Source organism: Leptosomus discolor, chromosome 8 (genome assembly GCF_034619465.1).
Source record: "Leptosomus discolor isolate bLepDis1 chromosome 8, bLepDis1.hap2, whole genome shotgun sequence".
Taxonomy (NCBI): domain Eukaryota; kingdom Metazoa; phylum Chordata; class Aves; order Leptosomiformes; family Leptosomidae; genus Leptosomus; species Leptosomus discolor.
In genome coordinates this window covers 58,608,154-58,620,672 of record NC_141398.1, presented here as the reverse complement: position 1 = coordinate 58,620,672, position 12,519 = coordinate 58,608,154, and positions in this window count along the sequence as shown.

Sequence of the window (12,519 nt, the reverse complement as noted above, 5' to 3'; positions counted from 1 at the left end):
AAAGGTCTTTCAGAAATGCCAGAGAAATGAGATTCTATTTTTCCAAGGCATCAAATTTTTTAAAGCAACCCAAAATGTGCATAATCATATTATAGGCAATCAGGGTGCTATTCAGCTACTATATCAAACAGGCATGTCATTAGCGCAGCAGGCTAATTGCTTGAGCTTTCCTTGACCTGGGACTTCAACATTAAGGCTCTGGGTGGCCAAGCGATTTTCATCATTTTGTCTGTACTCCATGAGTCTAGAGGAAATCAAGGTCTGTGATTGCTTTGGTAATTTTCCTTTCAGAACAGATTGCTTGATTTGACATTTTAAGTACAGTATCTTGTAACTCACAGAACCTTTCAAAGAAACTGCTGTGAGTGCAGTCTCCTGTTTTCCTTGCTAAAACACTCTTCTGTGTCTTTAGAAGACTTATCTTTGTGAGAACACAGCAGCAGATCATGAGAATTGAGTTGCCACTGAGATAAGGTCATGTTATGTAGAAATATGAGCTGCTTAACCTCTGATCTTTCCCCCCACTTCCAATTTTGTAACCTTTCGCTGCGTGTAGTTCACAGTGAAGTCAGGAGAAATGCCTGGATTCCTCTTGGTTTCCCCGGCATCAAGAACCAGACAAATTTACTTTTTTCTGTCTCTTAGGCTTTTTGAAAATGTCCATTGTGCTGCATTACAGGTTTCTTACTGGCTTCCACCAAAGAAAAAAACTTCTTCCAACTCCTCAGACATGATGATGACAGCCTTCTAAAATATCTGCCATTCCTAAAACCATGCTCAGAAGAGAATTTAGCTTCTGACTAGATCAGTAGCCAGCAGCGGCAGCTGTTGACATTTAAGCAAAGGTTTGGGATGAGATATCGTGAAACGGCTGCATCCTGAAAGCCAGGGAAGGGAGCAGAAGTTGACTGTAAACTTGAATTAAGCAGGGTGTTTTTTTGACCAGAACTTCAGCATGACCTCAAAAGTCAACCAAAAATCAATGGACAAGGTCATGGGTGTTTTTTTGACCAGAACTTCAGCATGACCTCAAAAGTCAACCAAAAATCAATGGACAAGGTCATGAACAGGGTCACACCTCTTGATGTAAGCTGATTTGAGCCCAGTACTGGATCAAGAGTTCCCATTTCCCCTGTGTGCAAGAGGGGGAAGAAATAAGCCAGAGCCACCTTAGCTCCCTGCGAAAGGTGTGGAAAGGGAAGAGAACACTTCCAGAGACTGATGTTGGGAAGGAGATTTGCAGAAGCCGAAAGAGCAGCCCAGTCTAGATGTCTCTCACTTGTCCCCAAAGCACTGGCTATTTCTGAAGCTCAGAGTTTTGCTCCCATTCTCTAATGTCTCTGCTAGTATGCAGTAGACTAAGAAATAGGAAAACAAGGCATGTGAACTGCAAACATGTCTAACAGATACTTGGCTTTAAAATTACCTCGAGCAGCTTGGTCAGCCATTCATTCCCCTCCCTGCTCTCCTCCTTGAGCTCTGAAATTATCCAGAGAAATAGGAAAGTTTGGATCCGCACTACATAATCTGCAGCTGGAGCTAAATACGTAAAACATATATAAATCAATTGTCACCTTTTTTTTTTTTGGTTATATTTCATTAGTGGAAGAAGAATTTTAATAGCTGTTATAATGCCTCTTTTCTTGCCCTTCCCTGAAACCAATTAGATTGGAAAGTGCAGTATGCAGACCCATTTTTTCAAGGTGATAGCATAGAAAGAGTAAATTTACTCTCATGAAAGCTTTGTATAAGTTGATGGCTACAGAAAGATTATTTTAGTGTTTAAAGCTGTACGGTGAGGTCACACAGAGGCACAAACTGTATGGGACTAAATCTGAAAACTTGTGTTATAATGTTATTTCATAACAATATTTCACAATTACTGATAGGAATCTTTGTGGTTTACCAGTTCACTAATAACATCTTGAACTGGAAAAAAAATCTTTCTAGGAGCTTTCCATGAGTATCTCCAATAAAGCTTACTAAACACAGGATATTCTTTGTGGTTTTAAGTTCATCAACATTTAAAAAATATCAATTTAACAATTAACGACCTGGGGTATTCCTTGAAGCTGGAATTTTATGAGCTAATTTGGGGATTGCAACACTGGAGAAGGTGTCTATCTTCTTCAACCAAGAGCCAAGAGGGCACGTTTAAAGCCTATGAGAGATTTAACTACAGCTGGACTATTCCAAAGGAAAATTTGCATCACTTTGCAGGAAACACTTTCCTTGGTGGCTGCAAAACTCAAAAAATTGCCGAGGGCACAGCAAAGGGGACTGGATACACAAAGGACTTGTTGGCACAGGCTGTTTGGAGAGATATTAGATCATCTCGGTTACTTCCCTGATGTACAGGAGTTTAGCTGGAAGCTGGATTGGACCTGCAAGCCTGACTGGAGATACGGGGATGGCTCTCACGCTGTGGGCAGCTGTAGTGTGTGCGCACAACCAGAGCAGCTGGTTGTGTGAGCATCCCCAGTGCAGGTGGAGGCAACAAGCCACGGCAATGCCTCGTCCAGTGTGGCAGTGCCTGAAAGATGCACAGAGATTTCCAGGCTGCTGCCTTCCCAGTCCTGCCCCACAAATACAAATACATGTGTCACGTATTTGGTTCAGCCCGTTCAAACGAGCCATGGCACTATCAGTAATTTGGGCTCTGTGTCTAAAATCTCATCCCATGGGAGGCTCAGGTTGCGCATAGTGAGAACGGTTTATCCCTTGGTCTAACGGGATGATCTTATAGCTCAAGCAATAAAGTCTTGTAGCTTTGGATCCGGAGGAACAAGAGGTCTCCAGCTCTCAACTGGAGCTCTTTTCATGCAGAAGGATATAAAACCAAGCACGTGTATGCTGTGCCTTGGCAAGGGGAACACAGCCTCCTCTCCAGGCGACATGTGAGTCTGCTGCTCTTGCCACTATCTTAGACAGTCATCTTCTCTGTAGGAAGAATGGATTTAATTATATCACAGTTTCCAGTTTTATTAATGCTCAAACAATACGAGCATTAAAGTGAAATAATATGCCAAGTACTGTAGAGGCCACTGAAACGTTTCCTGTTATTGTGTTGTAATGGAGATTGCAGTAACACGGAGCCGTTCCAAATGACTGCAGCAGAAAATGTCTCTAACCCTCTCCAAGATCCGCAGCTCAGCAGAGCTCTCAGGACTTTCGTTCTTGACAATAGAGTTTCTAGGAATTTACATCTGAGGTGGCAAAGAATTTGCCTAGGAGGACTGGGCACGGCTCAGGCACTTCCTTGCTTTCTGCAAGCCTTTCCAATGAAAAGCAGACCTCATCTGGCACGGCTGAGAGCTGCATTTGATAAAGGGCTACAACTTTCCCCAGCCACAAAGAAATGACCGAGCTCATGAGCAGAAATTATTGACAAATACAGGGCGTAGAAAAGCCACTGCTGTTATGAGGGAGCTCGACTGGGTGGCAAATTTCTGGTAGGAATTGGCATTTGTGCTCACTTTCCCGGAGGGGCCACGTTCCCGACACAACAGTATTACTCAAAAGAAGCATGAAATAGAGCAGTGACTGATTCCTGGTGATGTTCCTCTTGGAAGAGGAAGCCATCCATCCATATGACATGCCTGTGAATTCTTATACCATAGAATTTTTTACTCCATCTGAAATGAGCAAATGAAAGCGTAGCTGTTTATCTGCTGGCCGTCGCTGATGGTTTCGCGTTCCTGCCCCTTCTGGAGGATGGTGTCCTTTCAGTCCAGGTGTGGAACCCATCTGAGATCCTTACCACCAAATCATCTCCAAAGTAGGGGCTGTGCTAATGAGAGATGGAGCTGAAATTCGCTGACTTCAATGGCAAAACTCCATGAGGATAGGATTTAACATGCGCTGTGATTTAACCAAATTTACATCTTCAACCTCTAACAGAAATGCACCTCTTCTACATTTTAGTCCTATTCTTCTACTAGACTTCACGTTAACTTGATCTTTGCCTCCTACCTGACCTTTTTTATTCGTTCACCTTTACTACAATGAAAATGAATCATTCAATCATTTCAGCTCAATATATCGCTCTGGAACGAATTCAGGGAGACATCCACGAAGATTGTTTCCTGCTGCAGACAGCAAGTGGTTTCTACGTGCATGCTCTCGTGATGCTTTTCTAAGGGATTTAAATTCAGTTAGAATAAATTACAGACCTTTGAATATAGCACTGAAATATAAGTGAAAATGGCAGTGTTGTCATCTGTTTACATGGAGACTCTTTATAAATAATGAGTCAGTGGTTGCTCCCTCATGAATTGCCTGGACTCCCTGCAAACCCTTAATTCTGCTTTTTCGGATTTGTTGTCACTACCTTAGCTGAGAGTGGCCAGGGATGGCTTAAACCATAATTTCACAGGGTGAAGCTCCAAGTGATAAACAGAAACTGAGCTCGTTACAAAAAGTGGGCAGTTTGAAAAAAAACCCCAAATTTAAACTTTTATTAATCACCTCATTTTTCAATAGTTAGTCCTTGGCCACGTGGTAACTGATGTCAGGGCTATGCAGGTGAATTTGCTGTCACAGGAGAAAACAGCAAAGCAGGCTCAGGTTATAGGTTTATTATAACATCTTCTATTTATAAGATGCTTTGGAATAGCTGGAGTAAAACCAGACACCTGAGGGTATTTGGACACTTGCAGAACATCAGTAATCTCCATTTCATCACCCCTGGGAGGTGAGGGGGTTTTTGTGCAATTGGAAAATTTGGTTATGGACTGTATGAAATTTGTTCTCTGTAATAAAAGTCATTTAATTGCCACAGAGGTGCATCTCTTTGCTATTTCCCTTCTCATACTGAAGCACCACAGAAATGTTGTCTATGGACAAAGAGTGAAGAATTGAGCCCTCAAGCACTGACAACAGAGTGACGGGTCTGTCCTATTGCTGGATTTTTACAAGTTGTGAATAGTAAAGGAATTACCTCTGCAAAAGATGCATGTTCACAAATTATTAAAGCCATATCTTTTTGTCTTCAGCTGAAGATATAAAGTACATACAAAGAATTAATTTCTCTAAATCCCCTTTCCTTCCAGCTGGACACTTACTGGGATTATGTTGTCAGCGCTGTGCTTCAGGACAGAAAGCACTGTAAGGAAAGTAAACTACAGACAAAACTGGCAGAAAATTAGGAGATAGGCACGCGCATGGGCAACAGAAATCACGTTTAGGAAAAAGGGGGAAAAACTGTGAAAGAGCGCCAGACTGCATACAGTAGTCTTAGTGTTTGCACTGGTTAAACCCCTTTTATCTCACATTCATAAACACAGGCTCTCTATATGATATAAAACACATTTAGCTGTCATTGAAATGCTGTGATTTATGGAACAGGGCTGTCCCTAAGAGGGTAACAACACTTGGTGCTTATTTTGGCAGGTGCACTAATTCAAACTGCTGAGCAGCTCAAAGAACAGCTCATGCTAACGACAAAAGGTTAATGATTTTCTTTTCTTTCCCCCTCTCTGTTTTTTTTTTTTTTTTATTGGAAATATTTGTTCAGTTTAGGCACTGCTTCGTATGTGACCCCAGCTCTAGCCAAGCAGATGTCAGCTCACTTCGCATTTGGCAACGGCAGCATTTGAAGAAAATATTATTTTAGTTTCAAACATGACTAAATAGCCATCAGCATCACTGGGCTAATGAAGAGACATCTACAGACCTTCGCCCTGCCTTCATGTTTGCATTTAACAGGCGATAAATGATGATCTATTTCCCTAGTAAATCGGAAATGACTTGTCTGATATAAAAATCAGCACGAAGTGTATTCACTTGTCTATCTATCCATCAGTCCTGTGTTAGATTTTACAGTTTCTCCATGGTCCTCTAATGCACTTGTTACCTGAAGCTTCTTCTGGTTTAACAGGTTTGTGGACTTGTCTGTAACACCCTAAATGAGCCTACGTTCTCTGCTGGTTGCTAGCTCTCTAAGTTCACCCACTACATATTTTTTAAGTGTTTGTGGCCATGTTTAGCAAGATGGAAAACTATAGAGTCAAGTCCTGACCTTATTTTCAGCACACATTAAAACCCGGATTGCCAAAAGCAGGACACAAAAAACTGGATGTCTGAGCCTCAGACTAATGCTGGCTGCAGAAAGGGTCCCTGTTACCCCCTGTCTGAGCTGAAGTTTTTTACAGGACTAACAGCATCCTTTGCACGTGGCACATTTATTGGTGCAGGAGATACCTGGGGTTCAGCTAAGCGGTCCTGTACAACGACAGGAGGTGGGAGTGAACCAGGGATCTTATCCTCTCCAAAACTATGTTTTCAAAAACATGTGATGCAGTTTGGCACGGTTGCCAAAGCTGACCTGAGCTGGTCTGAACATTGAGATGCCCACTCTGTCCTTCCCGTGGCATGGGAAACCAGAGCCGAATTGGGATAGCCTTGACCCCGGCTTGGGGAGTGAAGGCCACCTTCCTGGTCAGTATGTCAGCATTCATTAAATCACGTGCCTGGACCAGGTTCCTTGGTGTCTTTTATGGGGTATGATCATTTTTCACTTCCCACCTTACGTTGGTGATGATGAACATCAAACATCTGCCCATCCTGCACTGGGAGCAAACAGGTGTAAGAGAAAGACCTGGAGGCTCTTCATAGGGCTTACTTACTGGGCACAGCACTGGGAAAATAATAATAAAAAAGAGGTTTAAAACCCTTTTGAGACCTTCAGAGGATAAATCCCTCAAGATGCAATGCTTTATTGTCACTATGAGCACGTGAGCGCTCGGAGAAGTCCTGTACTCAAACACAATAAGGCTGGTCATCTGCCACAGGACAAAAATCTCATGCGCAACAATATCAAAAGAGGCAGAAAAGTCCAACAATAACAACAAAGCAGCAAAACCCTGGCCAGCAGTGAAAAGTAGGTCATTTTGAATGCATCCAAGAGCTGTATCTCCGCAAGGAACTGGACAGAAGCCAGAAAGACATTTGTCAAATTAATCATGGAAGATCAGGTGCCCGTCCCCCTTCCTGCCCTCTCCTCATTAACCTTTGGCATAATGGCAGGTTCAAGACAGACTCCTAATAAGTGTGATTTTTCTTAGATAGTCCAACATCATTATTTTCTAAACCGCAGTGTTACTCACAGTGAGGGCCATGTTCCCTTCGCTCAGCCAAGTTATCTCTGATGCGGGGAGGGGAGCTGGGGAACTGGTCACGCCACTGACTCTTCTGGCTCTCGCTATAGCCCAACACATCCAAAACCGCTTAAGGTTCAGCTCTGGTCCCAGCTGGACCATGCTGAGGACCAGCAGAGCATCAGGGTGGCTGTTCACATCATGAACCACACCTGTCCCAGGCCTTGATTAGAGCTGGAAAGCCCTACAAGCAATTTCAGCTGGAAAGTCCCTACAAGCAGTTGCAATCACTTGGTAAATGTCTTATGCCAGGAGAATTCTCCACTGGAAAAATTGGATTAGATTATCGCTTTCTAATGCTCTTTGAATAGGGCTATATCTAGGGTGGTTGCATTAGGAAAAGCACAAGTGAAGAAAAAGCCCCTGAGATTTAATGAGTAGCTGTTCAGAAAGCTTGAGTCCATCAGCTATTTACTATGAAGGAAGGAAAGAAGCCTGGAAAATGTTAGGAGCAGAAAGACCACCAGAAACAAAAATATAGTATTTTTAATGCTGAAGTTACCAGCAGAAGAGGTCCTCAAAGTTTACAAGGGGAGTTTTAACAGTAACATCACAGCAGGACTTGATAAATAAAATACGTGTAACTTTAACGTATTTTTTTCCCCTACCACTGGTCAATATTTCCCTCCCATCAAATTCAAGAGTTATTTTGGCTTTACTTCAATTTTTTTTTGAAGGACTCCTCTCTGAGAAAGATGAGTAGATGACAAAATATGTGAGAGGATGACTAAAGCATTGGAGGAAAAGATAGATTATGGGCACAGGGTGTAATATCTGGTAAAGCTGGCGAGTACGAGTGCCTAGGAAAGAAAAAGACAGGCTGGCCATTTTACTCAAGAGCAAAGAGAAGGATGGAAATCTGGATGCTGTAAGTGAGGCTTGATCCAGGAAACAAAATCCATAAAACACATTAGTTCTTGGGTGAACGTAGTAAAGAGTCTAGTCCAGGTTAGCCAAATATCTGTGGCTTCAATAGAAGCCTTTAGGAAAATATGCAGCCACTGAACCATTTTTATTCAGTGTCCTCCAAACATAAAATACTCTTTTAGCTGTTTAAGGCTAGTTTTTTACTCCCACCCCTCCTGACCTGTCTTACAGGGCTGAGTCAGGAGCAAAATAGAGACAAATAAAAAAAAAAGCCGTCTGCTTTCGTAGCCCACATGACCCTGGTACGAGTCGCTACTCACTGGCCGCGTTTCTCCCAGCTTGTCCATCTAGGTTAGAAAACCTGCGACATTGAAGTCATTCTGTGTTAAAAAAAGAAGGGGGAAAAAAAAAAAAAAAGAAAAGAGTGGTTTGCATGGAGCGTTTTGCACGGAAAATCCCGGAGTGAAGTGTTTGTTGCCTCTTTGAAGGAAGATACATCACTAAGTCACTGTAACTAATAATCGTGTGATATTGAAAGAGCGCAGAATTTACTGGTGCAGTGGGATTACTTTTGTTAAAGCAATAATGCCTCATTTGTTCTTATGACAGAGCTTTACAACAGCTACACAGGCAAGTCTTTAACATCCATCAACATTACTGTCTGGATTGTATTATCTAGGAAATCCCAGAGTCACTAGCCTACAGGTTGAATTAGCTGCAAATTCATTTCAGATTAGAATCCCTTTTGTAAATGCTGCAGTCACTCAGGCAATACCTCGGAGAAAGCAGGGGGATGTTATTGAATTTTGTGTTAATAATTCTTTCCCAGCCTTTTATTTTTTTTTTTTTTTTGGGTAACCACTGCTTTTTGAAAGGCATTAAGGCATTAAGCTGACTTTAAAATAACAGCAGCAAACACTTTTCCAAAAAAACCTTCCTCTGTGTCCTTCCTGCATGAATGAAAACCTTTCAAATACAGTTTATAGCATATCTGCCCCTCATTTCAGGTGTTTCAGGCCCACAGCAAATCACCCAAAGATTTCTATGTTTTGGTCACACTTCTGCACCAGGTTTCTCAAGCAAGCTTTGGCCGGGTGCCTTCTCTCTACCTGCCCTTACCTAGTTCACCTTGGCTAGACCTCATCTTGCAATGCATGGAGCAACTCAGCTCTTCTTTCCTCTGCAGGGTGGAAAGATCTCAGGAGGGATGAAATGGTCTTTTCCCTTCTGACATGGTTCTTTGCATCATGAAAGCCTGCTTTTGTAGGACCTGGGGTATTTTAGACATTACTGCAATGCATATGAGAATTAAATGAAGAATCCGGGTCTTATTGCAGTTTTTCTGGTGTAAATGATGAAGAGTATTGCTGATCAGATCTGGATTTTGCCTGGGTTGCGCTTAGGTCTCTCCTGAATTTGCTTGCGAGCAGTATTCCAGCAAAGAAGCCTGCAGGCAGGAAAGAGTGTGTTTGACTCGAGCATTAGGGAATGTTTGAAGAAAATGAAGTTTGAACTCCAAACCACAAATATTCACAACAGAATCCTGATTCGGAGGATTACACCGAGCCAACTGCAGGGCAGAGCTGCCACCACATGACTGCTCAAATGTCACCTACGAGATTTGGATTTCAAATTGTCCCTGCCGAACTCCTCCCAGGCAATCCTCAGGCCGACGTGTTTTTGGCTAATAATGCTGAACAAAGGCCACATCTGAAAATTCGCTTGTTGCCCACATTACTCATGTGAATTATTTGCTTGGCATGCTGTTATAGAAAGAATGGAGAAATTCAAATTAAGGAGCAGATCCCTACCTTTGAGGTTCTTCTTAAAGGACCCCTTCTGTGCAAGAGACCTAGAGCTTGGTTTAAATGCACCGTTAATGTCTGTGTTGATAAAACCCAGGAAATTGCCATTTTGATTCTTTAAATTTCTAACCTGTTATGTTTACAATTTTATGTAATGTATACTGCTGCCCTCAGAGAACGAAAGGAAAAAACGTCCCTTTTGCCCTTTTTATAAGCTAGTTTAATGCTTTAAGAAGGCATTTTTATGTTCTGATTGAAGAAATAGATGTTATTGTGCAAGAAACCATTGAAGCATCTGTACAACTTGAAACCCGCGCAGAAGCTCCAGCCTGTTCTCTCCAGGGCTGTAGACTTCATTAATATATCTACAGGAGAATGTGGATCTCGTCACCATTTTTCCTACCAAAAATTAACTAATTCTATTAATCCTCAGAGCAGGTTTTAGCCTGTAATTGAAGACAAAGCTGCAGATTTCCTTCTGTGCTCTTTGGGGTTTCGGTGAGCGATTTGGTAAGCGCATGTTTCAGGTGAAGCACCCTGTTTTCTGGGGACCATAAAGCCCTAACTCCTACCCAAGACGGAGGTCTCTGCGACTGCCACCCCCTCCTGAGATACACACCCTAGCAGACACAGAAATAATGGCTATTTTAGCCTGTCACTCTCTGCAGCCAAAACCTCACCTCTGTTCACCGGGGTCTTTACATAACCTGACCTCTAGAAGCCAATTACATCTGTTTTCTTTGTGCTCATGTGTTTCTAGTATTGACACCAACTTCGCTTTCAACAAAGGGTGGGTTCCCATGAACTCCGTCCTTTATTACCAGCTGGTTCTTATTAGAGATTAACCAATAAAAAATGAGTAATACAGTCAGCAGTGTGCTCCTACATGTAGCACTTTTCCATGTGTTTCAATTTACCAATCAACCAATAAAGCCCTGCCCTCCAATGAACTGCATTCCATACCTCACATTTTTTGCTTATTTTGATAAATGTAGCTTTTCATAGATAAAAAGGGCAAGAATCTGGCTAACACTGTCTACTGTTAGCTGGAACATTGATGTTGGTTAGATGAATTAAGGAATGCTACTTGATCTTTTCTCTGACAGCTTATTATGCCTTGGTTCCTGGGCTTCTAAAATTTCTCTTGCAAAGCTCCCTGTCACTGTGCTTAGTTAAAACTTGTCAAAAAATTAACGAACCAAATTTCAGGCTTGTTTTGCTTATTTCCTTCAGCACCGAGTAGGCAAGGGAGATTTTGAAAGGATACACTCTCATTGCTGCTGTTGCAGGGGTTTCTGCAGGATAAAATTCTGTATCCAGCATTACGTGGGGTATTAAACATGAAAACAGCAGTTCATAAAATGGGTCATTTGTAGCACAAACTTTTGGGAGGAAAAGTAGAAAAAGCAAACGGCAACTTAATGGATTCCTCCATGAGAGAATCTGGGAGCACGCTTGTAAAGCTGTTCTTTGCCACTGTATCGTCTCTCCTGAAAACCCTTACACACATACTTTATGTCAAGGATTTCAGCAGTTACACTCAAGCCAGTAAACAGCTTGCACTAAAATAAGCACATGCACAACCGTTCACTGGTTTTCATTGTTTAACAAGGGTAGTTGAAGCCCTGGTTGATTCTCTGGTGTCAGCAGAGAAAGATCACGATCCTCACTGGGACCAGGCATGCAAGCGATATCGGCAGGACTGCGATGCCCTTCTCAAGCAGAAGAAGAGCCTTTGATATAGCAATGCTGAAGTGTTAAACTTGCAAAGGTTTATGTAGACTCCTTTGGTACATCATGGAATTTTAATTTCAGCAAGTTATTCATGCCATTGGCACCATTTTAATAGAAATGTGCCCTACTTGTACCAAACCGTGGTCCATGAAGGACTACCCACATCTCCCACCTGTAAAGCAATGCAGGTGGCATGAATGTTATTAGACCCTTTAATTCTCCTAAGTAGACATTCCCTTTGACACCGAATTCTGAACTTTACTTCGTTATCACTTTTCAGCAGGAGAATGAAAATACAGTAAATCTTTCCATTAAACCAAGCTGCTGAAAAGGGAACTTTATTGTTTTAAGGCAGTTCAAAGCAGGCTGAAAAACTCCCTGTAAAAACAGGTACGAACTCCTTAAACCCCTCTAAGGTATAAATGTGCTAACTCAATGCCTCAGTGCCTCTGACTCCTTCACTACCATTTTCCTACTGCAGGCAGGGAAGGTTCAGCCTGCAGGAGACCACGATCCACAAAGGCACTGAAAGTTCACTACATAAGACAGGGAAACCTGACCTTGATGCCACCCAGTTATCAGCAAACCTGAGATTTCCCAGGGCATCTCAGAAACAACTTAATTCTGTTAGACCTTCACGATTCAAGGCCCTAAAAAGCACAGGCCATCTACTTTAAGGTAACAATCAAACCGACAGCTACCAGCCCTCACCCAGTCCTAAAGATATGGGGCCTTTGCGCCTGAATATCCTCTAGAATAGTTACTACAGCTTCAGAGAGCAGCCATCATGAAGTACCGACTACAAATACAAATGTACATTCGATGATGTCTTGAGCTTTTCCTTTTCCTTTGGGTACTTATTCAGTCACATTGGAGCTAAGGACAAAACTTTTACTTCCAAGGAAGCCCCAGCAAAACAGGGAAAGTTGTGGATTTATGTCCCTACGGTTATCCTG